Genomic DNA, 16124 nt, shown 5'->3' with positions numbered 1-16124 from the left:
TACCTGTGTACACTAGATGGATGTGATGGAATGTACTGTCGTCCCTACATTTCAAGAAGAAGTAAGAATTGCAGTTGCAACAAAGCCTTGCTTGCCTACAAAGAGAGCAGCAATTTGGATTTGTTACTATGTTACCTAGAAGAATAACAAACTGTGCAAGGATGGAGGTTGTAGGAGCAAGGAGAAGTTGTCTGTAAAGTTGGTGGATGCCTATTTTCCATTTTGCAGTCCCTTGTCTCCCTCTTGTGGCCTCCTGGAGGCAACTAGCTGTGCAAAAAAAAGACAGCCTGGCGGCCGGCTGTTGCAGTGTTGCCCTCTCAGGCAACACTGAGTGACTGACTGAGCCTCACCGTCTTATATAAAGTTCAGACGGAACTTTGCACGTGTCATAGTGGAGCCCTCAGGATTCCAGAGCCAGCTTTCTGACATCATAATGGGGCCTCAGAGATAAAAGCCTGGGCCCAGGCAGTGTTGGTCAGTGCTGCTCAGCAGGCAGCACTGGACTGGACTGGATTACAGCTGATACAAGGTGTGAAGGAACAAGGGGTGGCTGTGGGCATGCACTTGCTGCCGCTGCCAGTGTTTATCTGCATGGCAGCAGGGCATTTGGGCGTTGCCAGGAAGCGTTTTTATGTAGATTCCTCCTCTTTCAGCACTGCATTGTGGTGCAAGCAAAAGAAGCAAATCCTGTCTGGCTTCCTCTCCGGCCTTTATTCACCTCCCGTGTAGCTGTGAGTGTGTGAGCCTGCAGGGCCCCATGGAATTGCCTAGAAGTAGGCTGAATCGCTGCAAGGGCTGAACAGCAGTATCGGGCAGGCTCGGGCAACGCGCGGGCCCGTTCGGGTTATCGCTTCTCGGCCTTTTGGCTAAGATCAAGTGTAGTATCTGTTCTTATCAGTTTAATATCTGATACGTCCCCTATCTGGGGACCATATATTAAATGGATTTTTAGAACAGGGAGATGGAAATAGAGCTTGCTCTGTCCACTCCACGCATTGACCTGGTATTGCAGTATTTCCAGGACCGGTGCACCCTTTCCTTATGTGTTGACTAAAAGCAGATTCCAAAAGTGTTTTTTGTCTTTGCTATTGTTTCTGTCTTTCTGAAGGGATCTCCCCTTTTAATCCCATTATTTCAACACCTGTTGGACAATGCATGAGTGATAATGAGCTCATTGATTAAATGCAATTAATGAATAGATTGCCACCTCTTGTTGTGTGTCGTCTGTGTTTCTGTGTTTCCGGCATTTCACATTGGAACACCTCATTCACCTTCCTTGTCTTCTCTCCGCCCTCCCTTTTAGGTAAGTTAAAGAGCTGCACCTGAGCCAGCCACTGATTGATTGATTGATTGATTGATTGATTGATTGATTGATTGATTGATTGATTGATTGATTGATGCAGCACAACAGTCAAATAGTGGAGTGGAGTAGGGGAACAGCAAACAGCCAATAAAGCAGCCCGCCCGCTCGCCTGCCCGCCACAATGGACCTACCTGTGTACACTAGATGGATGTGATGGAATGTACTGTCGTCCCTACATTTCAAGAAGAAGTAAGAATTGCAGTTGCAACAAAGCCTTGCTTGCCTACAAAGAGAGCAGCAATTTGGATTTGTTACTATGTTACCTAGAAGAATAACAAACTGTGCAAGGATGGAGGTTGTAGGAGCAAGGAGAAGTTGTCTGTAAAGTTGGTGGATGCCTATTTTCCATTTTTCCATTTTGCAGTCCCTTGTCTCCCTCTTGTGGCCTCCTGGAGGCAACTAGCTGTGCAAAAAAAAGACAGCCTGGCGGCCGGCTGTTGCAGTGTTGCCCTCTCAGGCAACACTGAGTGACTGACTGAGCCTCACCGTCTTATATAAAGTTCAGACGGAACTTTGCACGTGTCATAGTGGAGCCCTCAGGATTCCAGAGCCAGCTTTCTGACATCATAATGGGGCCTCAGAGATAAAAGCCTGGGCCCAGGCAGTGTTGGTCAGTGCTGCTCAGCAGGCAGCACTGGACTGGACTGGATTACAGCTGATACAAGGTGTGAAGGAACAAGGGGTGGCTGTGGGCATGCACTTGCTGCCGCTGCCAGTGTTTATCTGCATGGCAGCAGGGCATTTGGGCGTTGCCAGGAAGGCGTTTTTATGTAGATTCCTCCTCTTTCAGCACTGCATTGTGGTGCAAGCAAAAGAAGCAAATCCTGTCTGGCTTCCTCTCCGGCCTTTATTCACCTCCCGTGTAGCTGTGAGTGTGTGAGCCTGCAGGGCCCCATGGAATTGCCTAGAAGTAGGCTGAATCGCTGCAAGGGCTGAACAGCAGTATCGGGCAGGCTCGGGCAACGCGCGGCCCGTTCGGGTTATCGCTTCTCGGCCTTTTGGCTAAGATCAAGTGTAGTATCTGTTCTTATCAGTTTAATATCTGATACGTCCCCTATCTGGGGACCATATATTAAATGGATTTTTAGAACAGGGAGATGGAAATAGAGCTTGCTCTGTCCACTCCACGCATTGACCTGGTATTGCAGTATTTCCAGGACCGGTGCACCCTTTCCTTATGTGTTGACTAAAAGCAGATTCCAAAAGTGTTTTTTGTCTTTGCTATTGTTTCTGTCTTTCTGAAGGGATCTCCCCTTTTAATCCCATTATTTCAACACCTGTTGGACAATGCATGAGTGATAATGAGCTCATTGATTAAATGCAATTAATGAATAGATTGCCACCTCTTGTTGTGTGTCGTCTGTGTTTCTGTGTTTCCGGCATTTCACATTGGAACACCTCATTCACCTTCCTTGTCTTCTCTCCGCCCTCCCTTTTAGGTAAGTTAAAGAGCTGCACCTGAGCCAGCCACTGATTGATTGATTGATTGATTGATTGATTGATTGATTGATTGATTGATTGATGCAGCACAACAGTCAAATAGTGGAGTGGAGTAGTGGAACAGCAAACAGCCAATAAAGCAGCCCGCCCGCTCGCCTGCCCGCCACAATGGACCTACCTGTGTACACTAGATGGATGTGATGGAATGTACTGTCGTCCCTACATTTCAAGAAGAAGTAAGAATTGCAGTTGCAACAAAGCCTTGCTTGCCTACAAAGAGAGCAGCAATTTGGATTTGTTACTATGTTACCTAGAAGAATAACAAACTGTGCAAGGATGGAGGTTGTAGGAGCAAGGAGAAGTTGTCTGTAAAGTTGGTGGATGCCTATTTTCCATTTTGCAGTCCCTTGTCTCCCTCTTGTGGCCTCCTGGAGGCAACTAGCTGTGCAAAAAAAAGACAGCCTGGCGGCCGGCTGTTGCAGTGTTGCCCTCTCAGGCAACACTGAGTGACTGACTGAGCCTCACCGTCTTATATAAAGTTCAGACGGAACTTTGCACGTGTCATAGTGGAGCCCTCAGGATTCCAGAGCCAGCTTTCTGACATCATAATGGGGCCTCAGAGATAAAAGCCTGGGCCCAGGCAGTGTTGGTCAGTGCTGCTCAGCAGGCAGCACTGGACTGGACTGGATTACAGCTGATACAAGGTGTGAAGGAACAAGGGGTGGCTGTGGGCATGCACTTGCTGCCGCTGCCAGTGTTTATCTGCATGGCAGCAGGGCATTTGGGCGTTGCCAGGAAGGCGTTTTTATGTAGATTCCTCCTCTTTCAGCACTGCATTGTGGTGCAAGCAAAAGAAGCAAATCCTGTCTGGCACCTCCCGTGTAGCTGTGAGTGTGTGAGCCTGCAGGGCCCCATGGAATTGCCTAGAAGTAGGCTGAATCGCTGCAAGGGCTGAACAGCAGTATCGGGCAGGCTCGGGCAACGCGCGGCCCGTTCGGGTTATCGCTTCTCGGCCTTTTGGCTAAGATCAAGTGTAGTATCTGTTCTTATCAGTTTAATATCTGATACGTCCCCTATCTGGGGACCATATATTAAATGGATTTTTAGAACAGGGAGATGGAAATAGAGCTTGCTCTGTCCACTCCACGCATTGACCTGGTATTGCAGTATTTCCAGGACCGGTGCACCCTTTCCTTATGTGTTGACTAAAAGCAGATTCCAAAAGTGTTTTTTGTCTTTGCTATTGTTTCTGTCTTTCTGAAGGGATCTCCCCTTTTAATCCCATTATTTCAACACCTGTTGGACAATGCATGAGTGATAATGAGCTCATTGATTAAATGCAATTAATGAATAGATTGCCACCTCTTGTTGTGTGTCGTCTGTGTTTCTGTGTTTCCGGCATTTCACATTGGAACACCTCATTCACCTTCCTTGTCTTCTCTCCGCCCTCCCTTTTAGGTAAGTTAAAGAGCTGCACCTGAGCCAGCCACTGATTGATTGATTGATTGATTGATTGATTGATTGATTGATTGATTGATTGATTGATTGATGCAGCACAACAGTCAAATAGTGGAGTGGAGTAGGGGAACAGCAAACAGCCAATAAAGCAGCCCGCCCGCTCGCCTGCCCGCCACAATGGACCTACCTGTGTACACTAGATGGATGTGATGGAATGTACTGTCGTCCCTACATTTCAAGAAGAAGTAAGAATTGCAGTTGCAACAAAGCCTTGCTTGCCTACAAAGAGAGCAGCAATTTGGATTTGTTACTATGTTACCTAGAAGAATAACAAACTGTGCAAGGATGGAGGTTGTAGGAGCAAGGAGAAGTTGTCTGTAAAGTTGGTGGATGCCTATTTTCCATTTTGCAGTCCCTTGTCTCCCTCTTGTGGCCTCCTGGAGGCAACTAGCTGTGCAAAAAAAAGACAGCCTGGCGGCCGGCTGTTGCAGTGTTGCCCTCTCAGGCAACACTGAGTGACTGACTGAGCCTCACCGTCTTATATAGAGTTCAGACGGAACTTTGCACGTGTCATAGTGGAGCCCTCAGGATTCCAGAGCCAGCTTTCTGACATCATAATGGGGCCTCAGAGATAAAAGCCTGGGCCCAGGCAGTGTTGGTCAGTGCTGCTCAGCAGGCAGCACTGGACTGGACTGGATTACAGCTGATACAAGGTGTGAAGGAACAAGGGGTGGCTGTGGGCATGCACTTGCTGCCGCTGCCAGTGTTTATCTGCATGGCAGCAGGGCATTTGGGCGTTGCCAGGAAGGCGTTTTTATGTAGATTCCTCCTCTTTCAGCACTGCATTGTGGTGCAAGCAAAAGAAGCAAATCCTGTCTGGCTTCCTCTCCGGCCTTTATTCACCTCCCGTGTAGCTGTGAGTGTGTGAGCCTGCAGGGCCCCATGGAATTGCCTAGAAGTAGGCTGAATCGCTGCAAGGGCTGAACAGCAGTATCGGGCAGGCTCGGGCAACGCGCGGCCCGTTCGGGTTATCGCTTCTCGGCCTTTTGGCTAAGATCAAGTGTAGTATCTGTTCTTATCAGTTTAATATCTGATACGTCCCCTATCTGGGGACCATATATTAAATGGATTTTTAGAACAGGGAGATGGAAATAGAGCTTGCTCTGTCCACTCCACGCATTGACCTGGTATTGCAGTATTTCCAGGACCGGTGCACCCTTTCCTTATGTGTTGACTAAAAGCAGATTCCAAAAGTGTTTTTTGTCTTTGCTATTGTTTCTGTCTTTCTGAAGGGATCTCCCCTTTTAATCCCATTATTTCAACACCTGTTGGACAATGCATGAGTGATAATGAGCTCATTGATTAAATGCAATTAATGAATAGATTGCCACCTCTTGTTGTGTGTCGTCTGTGTTTCTGTGTTTCCGGCATTTCACATTGGAACACCTCATTCACCTTCCTTGTCTTCTCTCCGCCCTCCCTTTTAGGTAAGTTAAAGAGCTGCACCTGAGCCAGCCACTGATTGATTGATTGATTGATTGATTGATTGATTGATTGATGCAGCACAACAGTCAAATAGTGGAGTGGAGTAGGGGAACAGCAAACAGCCAATAAAGCAGCCCGCCCGCTCGCCTGCCCGCCACAATGGACCTACCTGTGTACACTAGATGGATGTGATGGAATGTACTGTCGTCCCTACATTTCAAGAAGAAGTAAGAATTGCAGTTGCAACAAAGCCTTGCTTGCCTACAAAGAGAGCAGCAATTTGGATTTGTTACTATGTTACCTAGAAGAATAACAAACTGTGCAAGGATGGAGGTTGTAGGAGCAAGGAGAAGTTGTCTGTAAAGTTGGTGGATGCCTATTTTCCATTTTGCAGTCCCTTGTCTCCCTCTTGTGGCCTCCTGGAGGCAACTAGCTGTGCAAAAAAAAGACAGCCTGGCGGCCGGCTGTTGCAGTGTTGCCCTCTCAGGCAACACTGAGTGACTGACTGAGCCTCACCGTCTTATATAAAGTTCAGACGGAACTTTGCACGTGTCATAGTGGAGCCCTCAGGATTCCAGAGCCAGCTTTCTGACATCATAATGGGGCCTCAGAGATAAAAGCCTGGGCCCAGGCAGTGTTGGTCAGTGCTGCTCAGCAGGCAGCACTGGACTGGACTGGATTACAGCTGATACAAGGTGTGAAGGAACAAGGGGTGGCTGTGGGCATGCACTTGCTGCCGCTGCCAGTGTTTATCTGCATGGCAGCAGGGCATTTGGGCGTTGCCAGGAAGGCGTTTTTATGTAGATTCCTCCTCTTTCAGCACTGCATTGTGGTGCAAGCAAAAGAAGCAAATCCTGTCTGGCTTCCTCTCCGGCCTTTATTCACCTCCCGTGTAGCTGTGAGTGTGTGAGCCTGCAGGGCCCCATGGAATTGCCTAGAAGTAGGCTGAATCGCTGCAAGGGCTGAACAGCAGTATCGGGCAGGCTCGGGCAACGCGCGGCCCGTTCGGGTTATCGCTTCTCGGCCTTTTGGCTAAGATCAAGTGTAGTATCTGTTCTTATCAGTTTAATATCTGATACGTCCCCTATCTGGGGACCATATATTAAATGGATTTTTAGAACAGGGAGATGGAAATAGAGCTTGCTCTGTCCACTCCACGCATTGACCTGGTATTGCAGTATTTCCAGGACCGGTGCACCCTTTCCTTATGTGTTGACTAAAAGCAGATTCCAAAAGTGTTTTTTGTCTTTGCTATTGTTTCTGTCTTTCTGAAGGGATCTCCCCTTTTAATCCCATTATTTCAACACCTGTTGGACAATGCATGAGTGATAATGAGCTCATTGATTAAATGCAATTAATGAATAGATTGCCACCTCTTGTTGTGTGTCGTCTGTGTTTCTGTGTTTCCGGCATTTCACATTGGAACACCTCATTCACCTTCCTTGTCTTCTCTCCGCCCTCCCTTTTAGGTAAGTTAAAGAGCTGCACCTGAGCCAGCCACTGATTGATTGATTGATTGATTGATTGATTGATTGATTGATTGATTGATTGATTGATGCAGCACAACAGTCAAATAGTGGAGTGGAGTAGGGGAACAGCAAACAGCCAATAAAGCAGCCCGCCCGCTCGCCTGCCCGCCACAATGGACCTACCTGTGTACACTAGATGGATGTGATGGAATGTACTGTCGTCCCTACATTTCAAGAAGAAGTAAGAATTGCAGTTGCAACAAAGCCTTGCTTGCCTACAAAGAGAGCAGCAATTTGGATTTGTTACTATGTTACCTAGAAGAATAACAAACTGTGCAAGGATGGAGGTTGTAGGAGCAAGGAGAAGTTGTCTGTAAAGTTGGTGGATGCCTATTTTCCATTTTGCAGTCCCTTGTCTCCCTCTTGTGGCCTCCTGGAGGCAACTAGCTGTGCAAAAAAAAGACAGCCTGGCGGCCGGCTGTTGCAGTGTTGCCCTCTCAGGCAACACTGAGTGACTGACTGAGCCTCACCGTCTTATATAAAGTTCAGACGGAACTTTGCACGTGTCATAGTGGAGCCCTCAGGATTCCAGAGCCAGCTTTCTGACATCATAATGGGGCCTCAGAGATAAAAGCCTGGGCCCAGGCAGTGTTGGTCAGTGCTGCTCAGCAGGCAGCACTGGACTGGACTGGATTACAGCTGATACAAGGTGTGAAGGAACAAGGGGTGGCTGTGGGCATGCACTTGCTGCCGCTGCCAGTGTTTATCTGCATGGCAGCAGGGCATTTGGGCGTTGCCAGGAAGGCGTTTTTATGTAGATTCCTCCTCTTTCAGCACTGCATTGTGGTGCAAGCAAAAGAAGCAAATCCTGTCTGGCTTCCTCTCCGGCCTTTATTCACCTCCCGTGTAGCTGTGAGTGTGTGAGCCTGCAGGGCCCCATGGAATTGCCTAGAAGTAGGCTGAATCGCTGCAAGGGCTGAACAGCAGTATCGGGCAGGCTCGGGCAACGCGCGGCCCGTTCGGGTTATCGCTTCTCGGCCTTTTGGCTAAGATCAAGTGTAGTATCTGTTCTTATCAGTTTAATATCTGATACGTCCCCTATCTGGGGACCATATATTAAATGGATTTTTAGAACAGGGAGATGGAAATAGAGCTTGCTCTGTCCACTCCACGCATTGACCTGGTATTGCAGTATTTCCAGGACCGGTGCACCCTTTCCTTATGTGTTGACTAAAAGCAGATTCCAAAAGTGTTTTTTGTCTTTGCTATTGTTTCTGTCTTTCTGAAGGGATCTCCCCTTTTAATCCCATTATTTCAACACCTGTTGGACAATGCATGAGTGATAATGAGCTCATTGATTAAATGCAATTAATGAATAGATTGCCACCTCTTGTTGTGTGTCGTCTGTGTTTCTGTGTTTCCGGCATTTCACATTGGAACACCTCATTCACCTTCCTTGTCTTCTCTCCGCCCTCCCTTTTAGGTAAGTTAAAGAGCTGCACCTGAGCCAGCCACTGATTGATTGATTGATTGATTGATTGATTGATTGATTGATTGATGCAGCACAACAGTCAAATAGTGGAGTGGAGTAGGGGAACAGCAAACAGCCAATAAAGCAGCCCGCCCGCTCGCCTGCCCGCCACAATGGACCTACCTGTGTACACTAGATGGATGTGATGGAATGTACTGTCGTCCCTACATTTCAAGAAGAAGTAAGAATTGCAGTTGCAACAAAGCCTTGCTTGCCTACAAAGAGAGCAGCAATTTGGATTTGTTACTATGTTACCTAGAAGAATAACAAACTGTGCAAGGATGGAGGTTGTAGGAGCAAGGAGAAGTTGTCTGTAAAGTTGGTGGATGCCTATTTTCCATTTTGCAGTCCCTTGTCTCCCTCTTGTGGCCTCCTGGAGGCAACTAGCTGTGCAAAAAAAAGACAGCCTGGCGGCCGGCTGTTGCAGTGTTGCCCTCTCAGGCAACACTGAGTGACTGACTGAGCCTCACCGTCTTATATAAAGTTCAGACGGAACTTTGCACGTGTCATAGTGGAGCCCTCAGGATTCCAGAGCCAGCTTTCTGACATCATAATGGGGCCTCAGAGATAAAAGCCTGGGCCCAGGCAGTGTTGGTCAGTGCTGCTCAGCAGGCAGCACTGGACTGGACTGGATTACAGCTGATACAAGGTGTGAAGGAACAAGGGGTGGCTGTGGGCATGCACTTGCTGCCGCTGCCAGTGTTTATCTGCATGGCAGCAGGGCATTTGGGCGTTGCCAGGAAGGCGTTTTTATGTAGATTCCTCCTCTTTCAGCACTGCATTGTGGTGCAAGCAAAAGAAGCAAATCCTGTCTGGCTTCCTCTCCGGCCTTTATTCACCTCCCGTGTAGCTGTGAGTGTGTGAGCCTGCAGGGCCCCATGGAATTGCCTAGAAGTAGGCTGAATCGCTGCAAGGGCTGAACAGCAGTATCGGGCAGGCTCGGGCAACGCGCGGCCCGTTCGGGTTATCGCTTCTCGGCCTTTTGGCTAAGATCAAGTGTAGTATCTGTTCTTATCAGTTTAATATCTGATACGTCCCCTATCTGGGGACCATATATTAAATGGATTTTTAGAACAGGGAGATGGAAATAGAGCTTGCTCTGTCCACTCCACGCATTGACCTGGTATTGCAGTATTTCCAGGACCGGTGCACCCTTTCCTTATGTGTTGACTAAAAGCAGATTCCAAAAGTGTTTTTTGTCTTTGCTATTGTTTCTGTCTTTCTGAAGGGATCTCCCCTTTTAATCCCATTATTTCAACACCTGTTGGACAATGCATGAGTGATAATGAGCTCATTGATTAAATGCAATTAATGAATAGATTGCCACCTCTTGTTGTGTGTCGTCTGTGTTTCTGTGTTTCCGGCATTTCACATTGGAACACCTCATTCACCTTCCTTGTCTTCTCTCCGCCCTCCCTTTTAGGTAAGTTAAAGAGCTGCACCTGAGCCAGCCACTGATTGATTGATTGATTGATTGATTGATTGATTGATTGATTGATTGATGCAGCACAACAGTCAAATAGTGGAGTGGAGTAGGGGAACAGCAAACAGCCAATAAAGCAGCCCGCCCGCTCGCCTGCCCGCCACAATGGACCTACCTGTGTACACTAGATGGATGTGATGGAATGTACTGTCGTCCCTACATTTCAAGAAGAAGTAAGAATTGCAGTTGCAACAAAGCCTTGCTTGCCTACAAAGAGAGCAGCAATTTGGATTTGTTACTATGTTACCTAGAAGAATAACAAACTGTGCAAGGATGGAGGTTGTAGGAGCAAGGAGAAGTTGTCTGTAAAGTTGGTGGATGCCTATTTTCCATTTTGCAGTCCCTTGTCTCCCTCTTGTGGCCTCCTGGAGGCAACTAGCTGTGCAAAAAAAAGACAGCCTGGCGGCCGGCTGTTGCAGTGTTGCCCTCTCAGGCAACACTGAGTGACTGACTGAGCCTCACCGTCTTATATAAAGTTCAGACGGAACTTTGCACGTGTCATAGTGGAGCCCTCAGGATTCCAGAGCCAGCTTTCTGACATCATAATGGGGCCTCAGAGATAAAAGCCTGGGCCCAGGCAGTGTTGGTCAGTGCTGCTCAGCAGGCAGCACTGGACTGGACTGGATTACAGCTGATACAAGGTGTGAAGGAACAAGGGGTGGCTGTTGGCATGCACTTGCTGCCGCTGCCAGTGTTTATCTGCATGGCAGCAGGGCATTTGGGCGTTGCCAGGAAGGCGTTTTTATGTAGATTCCTCCTCTTTCAGCACTGCATTGTGGTGCAAGCAAAAGAAGCAAATCCTGTCTGGCTTCCTCTCCGGCCTTTATTCACCTCCCGTGTAGCTGTGAGTGTGTGAGCCTGCAGGGCCCCATGGAATTGCCTAGAAGTAGGCTGAATCGCTGCAAGGGCTGAACAGCAGTATCGGGCAGGCTCGGGCAACGCGCGGCCCGTTCGGGTTATCGCTTCTCGGCCTTTTGGCTAAGATCAAGTGTAGTATCTGTTCTTATCAGTTTAATATCTGATACGTCCCCCATCTGGGGACCATATATTAAATGGATTTTTAGAACAGGGAGATGGAAATAGAGCTTGCTCTGTCCACTCCACGCATTGACCTGGTATTGCAGTATTTCCAGGACCGGTGCACCCTTTCCTTATGTGTTGACTAAAAGCAGATTCCAAAAGTGTTTTTTGTCTTTGCTATTGTTTCTGTCTTTCTGAAGGGATCTCCCCTTTTAATCCCATTATTTCAACACCTGTTGGACAATGCATGAGTGATAATGAGCTCATTGATTAAATGCAATTAATGAATAGATTGCCACCTCTTGTTGTGTGCCGTCTGTGTTTCTGTGTTTCCGGCATTTCACATTGGAACACCTCATTCACCTTCCTTGTCTTCTCTCCGCCCTCCCTTTTAGGTAAGTTAAAGAGCTGCACCTGAGCCAGCCACTGATTGATTGATTGATTGATTGATTGATTGATTGATTGATTGATTGATTGATTGATTGATTGATGCAGCACAACAGTCAAATAGTGGAGTGGAGTAGGGGAACAGCAAACAGCCAATAAAGCAGCCCGCCCGCTCGCCTGCCCGCCACAATGGACCTACCTGTGTACACTAGATGGATGTGATGGAATGTACTGTCGTCCCTACATTTCAAGAAGAAGTAAGAATTGCAGTTGCAACAAAGCCTTGCTTGCCTACAAAGAGAGCAGCAATTTGGATTTGTTACTATGTTACCTAGAAGAATAACAAACTGTGCAAGGATGGAGGTTGTAGGAGCAAGGAGAAGTTGTCTGTAAAGTTGGTGGATGCCTATTTTCCATTTTGCAGTCCCTTGTCTCCCTCTTGTGGCCTCCTGGAGGCAACTAGCTGTGCAAAAAAAAGACAGCCTGGCGGCCGGCTGTTGCAGTTTTGCCCTCTCAGGCAACACTGAGTGACTGACTGAGCCTCACCGTCTTATATAAAGTTCAGACGGAACTTTGCACGTGTCATAGTGGAGCCCTCAGGATTCCAGAGCCAGCTTTCTGACATCATAATGGGGCCTCAGAGATAAAAGCCTGGGCCCAGGCAGTGTTGGTCAGTGCTGCTCAGCAGGCAGCACTGGACTGGACTGGATTACAGCTGATACAAGGTGTGAAGGAACAAGGGGTGGCTGTGGGCATGCACTTGCTGCCGCTGCCAGTGTTTATCTGCATGGCAGCAGGGCATTTGGGCGTTGCCAGGAAGGCGTTTTTATGTAGATTCCTCCTCTTTCAGCACTGCATTGTGGTGCAAGCAAAAGAAGCAAATCCTGTCTGGCTTCCTCTCCGGCCTTTATTCACCTCCCGTGTAGCTGTGAGTGTGTGAGCCTGCAGGGCCCCATGGAATTGCCTAGAAGTAGGCTGAATCGCTGCAAGGGCTGAACAGCAGTATCGGGCAGGCTCGGGCAACGCGCGGCCCGTTCGGGTTATCGCTTCTCGGCCTTTTGGCTAAGATCAAGTGTAGTATCTGTTCTTATCAGTTTAATATCTGATACGTCCCCTATCTGGGGACCATATATTAAATGGATTTTTAGAACAGGGAGATGGAAATAGAGCTTGCTCTGTCCACTCCACGCATTGACCTGGTATTGCAGTATTTCCAGGACCGGTGCACCCTTTCCTTATGTGTTGACTAAAAGCAGATTCCAAAAGTGTTTTTTGTCTTTGCTATTGTTTCTGTCTTTCTGAAGGGATCTCCCCTTTTAATCCCATTATTTCAACACCTGTTGGACAATGCATGAGTGATAATGAGCTCATTGATTAAATGCAATTAATGAATAGATTGCCACCTCTTGTTGTGTGTCGTCTGTGTTTCTGTGTTTCCGGCATTTCACATTGGAACACCTCATTCACCTTCCTTGTCTTCTCTCCGCCCTCCCTTTTAGGTAAGTTAAAGAGCTGCACCTGAGCCAGCCACTGATTGATTGATTGATTGATTGATTGATTGATTGATTGATTGATTGATTGATTGATTGATTGATTGATGCAGCACAACAGTCAAATAGTGGAGTGGAGTAGGGGAACAGCAAACAGCCAATAAAGCAGCCCGCCCGCTCGCCTGCCCGCCACAATGGACCTACCTGTGTACACTAGATGGATGTGATGGAATGTACTGTCGTCCCTACATTTCAAGAAGAAGTAAGAATTGCAGTTGCAACAAAGCCTTGCTTGCCTACAAAGAGAGCAGCAATTTGGATTTGTTACTATGTTACCTAGAAGAATAACAAACTGTGCAAGGATGGAGGTTGTAGGAGCAAGGAGAAGTTGTCTGTAAAGTTGGTGGATGCCTATTTTCCATTTTGCAGTCCCTTGTCTCCCTCTTGTGGCCTCCTGGAGGCAACTAGCTGTGCAAAAAAAAGACAGCCTGGCGGCCGGCTGTTGCAGTGTTGCCCTCTCAGGCAACACTGAGTGACTGACTGAGCCTCACCGTCTTATATAAAGTTCAGACGGAACTTTGCACGTGTCATAGTGGAGCCCTCAGGATTCCAGAGCCAGCTTTCTGACATCATAATGGGGGCCTCAGAGATAAAAGCCTGGGCCCAGGCAGTGTTGGTCAGTGCTGCTCAGCAGGCAGCACTGGACTGGACTGGATTACAGCTGATACAAGGTGTGAAGGAACAAGGGGTGGCTGTGGGCATGCACTTGCTGCCGCTGCCAGTGTTTATCTGCATGGCAGCAGGGCATTTGGGCGTTGCCAGGAAGGCGTTTTTATGTAGATTCCTCCTCTTTCAGCACTGCATTGTGGTGCAAGCAAAAGAAGCAAATCCTGTCTGGCTTCCTCTCCGGCCTTTATTCACCTCCCGTGTAGCTGTGAGTGTGTGAGCCTGCAGGGCCCCATGGAATTGCCTAGAAGTAGGCTGAAAAGGGCTGAACAGCAGTATCGGGCAGGCTCGGGCAACGCGCGGCCCGTTCGGGTTATCGCTTCTCGGCCTTTTGGCTAAGATCAAGTGTAGTATCTGTTCTTATCAGTTTAATATCTGATACGTCCCCTATCTGGGGACCATATATTAAATGGATTTTTAGAACAGGGAGATGGAAATAGAGCTTGCTCTGTCCACTCCACGCATTGACCTGGTATTGCAGTATTTCCAGGACCGGTGCACCCTTTCCTTATGTGTTGACTAAAAGCAGATTCCAAAAGTGTTTTTTGTCTTTGCTATTGTTTCTGTCTTTCTGAAGGGATCTCCCCTTTTAATCCCATTATTTCAACACCTGTTGGACAATGCATGAGTGATAATGAGCTCATTGATTAAATGCAATTAATGAATAGATTGCCACCTCTTGTTGTGTGTCGTCTGTGTTTCTGTGTTTCCGGCATTTCACATTGGAACACCTCATTCACCTTCCTTGTCTTCTCTCCGCCCTCCCTTTTAGGTAAGTTAAAGAGCTGCACCTGAGCCAGCCACTGATTGATTGATTGATTGATTGATTGATTGATTGATTGATTGATTGATTGATTGATTGATGCAGCACAACAGTCAAATAGTGGAGTGGAGTAGGGGAACAGCAAACAGCCAATAAAGCAGCCCGCCCGCTCGCCTGCCCGCCACAATGGACCTACCTGTGTACACTAGATGGATGTGATGGAATGTACTGTCGTCCCTACATTTCAAGAAGAAGTAAGAATTGCAGTTGCAACAAAGCCTTGCTTGCCTACAAAGAGAGCAGCAATTTGGATTTGTTACTATGTTACCTAGAAGAATAACAAACTGTGCAAGGATGGAGGTTGTAGGAGCAAGGAGAAGTTGTCTGTAAAGTTGGTGGATGCCTATTTTCCATTTTGCAGTCCCTTGTCTCCCTCTTGTGGCCTCCTGGAGGCAACTAGCTGTGCAAAAAAAAGACAGCCTGGCGGCCGGCTGTTGCAGTGTTGCCCTCTCAGGCAACACTGAGTGACTGACTGAGCCTCACCGTCTTATATAAAGTTCAGACGGAACTTTGCACGTGTCATAGTGGAGCCCTCAGGATTCCAGAGCCAGCTTTCTGACATCATAATGGGGCCTCAGAGATAAAAGCCTGGGCCCAGGCAGTGTTGGTCAGTGCTGCTCAGCAGGCAGCACTGGACTGGACTGGATTACAGCTGATACAAGGTGTGAAGGAACAAGGGGTGGCTGTGGGCATGCACTTGCTGCCGCTGCCAGTGTTTATCTGCATGGCAGCAGGGCATTTGGGCGTTGCCAGGAAGGCGTTTTTATGTAGATTCCTCCTCTTTCAGCACTGCATTGTGGTGCAAGCAAAAGAAGCAAATCCTGTCTGGCTTCCTCTCCGGCCTTTATTCACCTCCCGTGTAGCTGTGAGTGTGTGAGCCTGCAGGGCCCCATGGAATTGCCTAGAAGTAGGCTGAATCGCTGCAAGGGCTGAACAGCAGTATCGGGCAGGCTCGGGCAACGCGCGGCCCGTTCGGGTTATCGCTTCTCGGCCTTTTGGCTAAGATCAAGTGTAGTATCTGTTCTTATCAGTTTAATATCTGATACGTCCCCTATCTGGGGACCATATATTAAATGGATTTTTAGAACAGGGAGATGGAAATAGAGCTTGCTCTGTCCACTCCACGCATTGACCTGGTATTGCAGTATTTCCAGGACCGGTGCACCCTTTCCTTATGTGTTGACTAAAAGCAGATTCCAAAAGTGTTTTTTGTCTTTGCTATTGTTTCTGTCTTTCTGAAGGGATCTCCCCTTTTAATCCCATTATTTCAACACCTGTTGGACAATGCATGAGTGATAATGAGCTCATTGATTAAATGCAATTAATGAATAGATTGCCACCTCTTGTTGTGTGTCGTCTGTGTTTCTGTGTTTCCGGCATTTCACATTGGAACACCTCATTCACCTTCCTTGTCTTCTCTCCGCCCTCCCTTTTAGGTAAGTTAAAGAG

General features: G+C 47.7%; 11 non-coding genes across 11 annotated transcripts; all 11 read left to right on the top strand.

Moving 5' to 3' along the window:
- Positions 1–846: 846 nt before the first annotated feature.
- On the top strand, positions 847–1037 carry LOC142728874 (U2 spliceosomal RNA). Its single transcript, XR_012877829.1, has one exon. It is a non-coding gene; the product is annotated as a U2 spliceosomal RNA (small nuclear RNA).
- Positions 1038–2345: 1308 nt separating this feature from the next.
- LOC142728873 (U2 spliceosomal RNA) lies at positions 2346–2536 on the top strand. The gene has a single exon (XR_012877828.1). It is a non-coding gene; the product is annotated as a U2 spliceosomal RNA (small nuclear RNA).
- Positions 2537–3804: 1268 nt separating this feature from the next.
- LOC142728872 (U2 spliceosomal RNA) lies at positions 3805–3995 on the top strand. Its single transcript, XR_012877827.1, has one exon. It is a non-coding gene; the product is annotated as a U2 spliceosomal RNA (small nuclear RNA).
- A 1296-nt stretch (positions 3996–5291) lies between these two features.
- Positions 5292–5482, top strand: LOC142728871 (U2 spliceosomal RNA). Its single transcript, XR_012877826.1, has one exon. It is a non-coding gene; the product is annotated as a U2 spliceosomal RNA (small nuclear RNA).
- Positions 5483–6758: 1276 nt separating this feature from the next.
- LOC142728869 (U2 spliceosomal RNA) lies at positions 6759–6949 on the top strand. The gene has a single exon (XR_012877825.1). It is a non-coding gene; the product is annotated as a U2 spliceosomal RNA (small nuclear RNA).
- A 1292-nt stretch (positions 6950–8241) lies between these two features.
- Positions 8242–8432, top strand: LOC142728868 (U2 spliceosomal RNA). Its single transcript, XR_012877824.1, has one exon. It is a non-coding gene; the product is annotated as a U2 spliceosomal RNA (small nuclear RNA).
- Positions 8433–9712: 1280 nt separating this feature from the next.
- Positions 9713–9903, top strand: LOC142728867 (U2 spliceosomal RNA). Its single transcript, XR_012877823.1, has one exon. It is a non-coding gene; the product is annotated as a U2 spliceosomal RNA (small nuclear RNA).
- Positions 9904–11187: 1284 nt separating this feature from the next.
- Positions 11188–11378, top strand: LOC142728851 (U2 spliceosomal RNA). The gene has a single exon (XR_012877809.1). It is a non-coding gene; the product is annotated as a U2 spliceosomal RNA (small nuclear RNA).
- Positions 11379–12678: 1300 nt separating this feature from the next.
- Positions 12679–12869, top strand: LOC142728866 (U2 spliceosomal RNA). The gene has a single exon (XR_012877822.1). It is a non-coding gene; the product is annotated as a U2 spliceosomal RNA (small nuclear RNA).
- A 1298-nt stretch (positions 12870–14167) lies between these two features.
- LOC142728865 (U2 spliceosomal RNA) lies at positions 14168–14358 on the top strand. The gene has a single exon (XR_012877821.1). It is a non-coding gene; the product is annotated as a U2 spliceosomal RNA (small nuclear RNA).
- A 1296-nt stretch (positions 14359–15654) lies between these two features.
- On the top strand, positions 15655–15845 carry LOC142728863 (U2 spliceosomal RNA). Its single transcript, XR_012877819.1, has one exon. It is a non-coding gene; the product is annotated as a U2 spliceosomal RNA (small nuclear RNA).
- The last annotated feature ends 279 nt before the right edge of the window (positions 15846–16124 follow it).

This window comes from Rhinoderma darwinii, unplaced genomic scaffold (assembly GCF_050947455.1).
Source record: "Rhinoderma darwinii isolate aRhiDar2 unplaced genomic scaffold, aRhiDar2.hap1 Scaffold_691, whole genome shotgun sequence".
NCBI lineage: Eukaryota > Metazoa > Chordata > Amphibia > Anura > Rhinodermatidae > Rhinoderma > Rhinoderma darwinii.
The sequence above is the reverse complement of the archived record's forward strand: the minus strand, read 5'-3'. Positions and strand labels throughout refer to the sequence as shown.